This window comes from Arachis ipaensis, chromosome B04 (assembly GCF_000816755.2).
Source record: "Arachis ipaensis cultivar K30076 chromosome B04, Araip1.1, whole genome shotgun sequence".
Classification (NCBI taxonomy): domain Eukaryota; kingdom Viridiplantae; phylum Streptophyta; class Magnoliopsida; order Fabales; family Fabaceae; genus Arachis; species Arachis ipaensis.
In genome coordinates this window covers 127,070,149-127,073,309 of record NC_029788.2, presented here as the reverse complement: position 1 = coordinate 127,073,309, position 3,161 = coordinate 127,070,149, and positions in this window count along the sequence as shown.

Here is a 3,161-nt window from a genome sequence, read left to right as displayed (position 1 = left end):
AATTAATTTAGTTAAATTTAGTTACTAAAATATCTTCACCACGCAGCATCACTTATTATTAAATAAGCTAGAATGACTCTCAATGGGATCAGCATCTTATTTATAAATAAATAAATCAACATGAATATCATTTTAAAAATAACCACATTATTCGGGAATAAAAATATACACTTCTAATGTGACCTTAAACTTTCGTTGTGTGCTGTGCTGTCCACTGCCATTGACCCGCTTTCCATGTGAATAATGCAACATCTAGTAGACAACTAAAATAAGAAAATGAAAAAAGATTAATATAAGTTTAAATTTAAAATAAAAATAAGAAAAAAATAATCAGTCACTTAATGTTTCTTATTATTAAAATATGCCATAAGTGTTTGCATTTACATGTACAAGTTTATTATAAAATTGGTATTAGTTATTATGTTATGTTGTGTTGTTGCATGTAACATATACATGCGTGCAGTCTGATACTTTAATATTATAATGTTATTAATAAAATAAACCACAACTCCAAGATATGGTTATACTATCCATATATAGTTAGTTAAAAGCGCAAATAAAAATGTCCATATGAGAGTCTGAATGACAAATTGAGAGTCTAAATGATAAATCAACTTTTCACAACTTGAAAATTAGTAATAATGTTTTTTAACATATAATGTATTGAATTTATTATCAATATCATCTTCCAAATGATTGTTGCTGGATTAATTAATATAGCATATGATGATATGATATGATGAAGTCAATATGTTAATAAAAATTTATATATCCATGGACCAGGCATGATAATGTAATAAGATATATTTATTCGTGTCATTTATTTAGTCATTCGGTAATTCGAGTTAGTAAGGTTTGGTTACAACTTAGAATAAAATAAATTAAGATTCCACTCCTCTATTTCACTACCATAATTATTGGAAGCTCGCGGTCACATAAAAAGCTATGATTGAGAATCACATTAGCCCCTAAATAACTATATATATAGGTGCCTCTTCTTGGAGCCTTTTAGATTTTTGTATTACTCTAATATGTTAATAACTTTATTTTTTGATGAATCGACAAACTTTTTCATTTTGCGATTATTAACTAATAAAATTATTTCTAAAAATTTAAATTAATAAAAAATATATAATAGTTATATATCTCTTATCATCATCAAACAAAAAAAACTTGAATATCATGCTTGCAAAATAGGAAAACTTTAGTAATTAAATTACAAAGTCTGAGAGTTATATATTCAAACACAACAGAAACATGCATAGTTATAATAAAAGGTTAGCGTATATTTTATGTTTAGCTAATCCCTATGATTAAAGATAGACTTTAGTAATCTCGATGGTACTGCAATAATTAAGTTCATTACAAAATCAATAAAGATTCAACTTATAACTACACAAGAATACTCTTTATTAATTAAGCTAATAATTTATAGTATATCTGAAGAGACCTTGAAGGGATCTATGAATATATATAATAATATACATATAATTTGAATGGTTGTTAAATTGCGTCACCTTAGAGTCATAGATAATTGGCTGGCCAAGCGACTTTTACATGCAAGTTGAGCTTATTTTAGGGAATTAGGTCAACGTTTAGATATTCCTAGCTTATAATTTAATTTCATTTTGAATAATCGAATGGACATGTGATTTGAGGTGTAACCGTGTCCTCATTTATGTTTTCATAATACAAAGTTTGAACTTTGGTGAAATAAATAGTCATGAATACATATATATAGGGTTAATGCTAGGTAGATAAACAATTAGGCGATAATTAATTAATATTAAATAAGGCAAGTTATGATTGTTTTTGTTTGATTTTCTTTGGTTATCAAACATTTTCGATAGGGTAATGCTAGGTAGAAAAAAAAAACAGTCAGAACTTGCCTTATTTAGTATTAATTAATTATCGCAACAATTAATGAATGCTAAATAAAGTAAGTTATGACTGTTTTTGGCTGATTTTTTTTTGTTACCAAATATTTCCGTTTTCGATATATATATATATGGGGTTCTGCTAGAGATGAATGTTAAGGAAATCTTATTTTCTTTATAAAATTTCATGATTTCTTAAAAAATATACGGGTCAACTCTTAAGTAGTCAATCAATTTTTTTAATTATAAAATTACTTTTTTTAACCTTCATTATTTTTGGAGAATTTAGGGTTAATTAGAGTTGGAATTTAATGAAGATATAGAATTTAAGATTTATAGTTTAAATTTAGGATTTAAAAAATAAAATAAAAAATAGCTGATTTTATCTGAAAATTTTTTAGTTTTTAGTTGAACTATTTTTAATGTATTGAAAAGGTTTTTATGTTTTTTATTGAATTTTATTTTTCTTTAACCAGAAGATAAATTAAACATTATTTAGTATAACTATATTCAGTTTCCTTATTCTCCCTTGGCGTGGCTTTTAAAATATAAATTTTCTCGGTGCACTATTTTACAAAATTATTGTTGAATAATCTATTAGGGAGGAAATTATTACACTAAAAAACCAAAATTTATCTATCACACTTGTCCATATAACAAATAGCTTTATCTAAATCAACATATAAAAAATATTCAAGCTAAGAAGAATGAATACGATGAAAAATCAAGCAACGAAAGTTTTCGAGAGAAATAGAAAATCAGAAACAGAGAGAAAAAGAGAGTGATATTGATTGAGAATAATGTACTACTATTTTATAGTTAAAATTTGGTGACAAAAAACTAAAATAAAAAAAATTATTAAATAATAGTTTAATTTGAATGAGCCAATTTTTATTTTTTGGATGTTGAGCTGTTATTATTTTTTACATTTTTCCTCAAATTGAGAGAGGGCTTTAAAGTTATTAGAATATAATTAGGATCAATTAATAAATATTTAGAATGTTAGAAACAAGAAACTAAATTGAAAGAAGGATTTGTGTATTATTGAGTATATTCAAGTTGTCTACTCGAGTTGTCTAGAATAATACAATATAAAAGGGTATTTATAGATACTAAGAGAATCGTAATAATAAAGACGTAATCTCCTATAATAAATATTTAGATATGCTAAATAATACTAATTGATCCTAATTGATCCTAATTATATTCTAACATCCCCCCTCAAACTCAAGTGACAACTTGAGTTTGAAATTATTTAAAACAACGAATTAAAGAGAAAAAAAT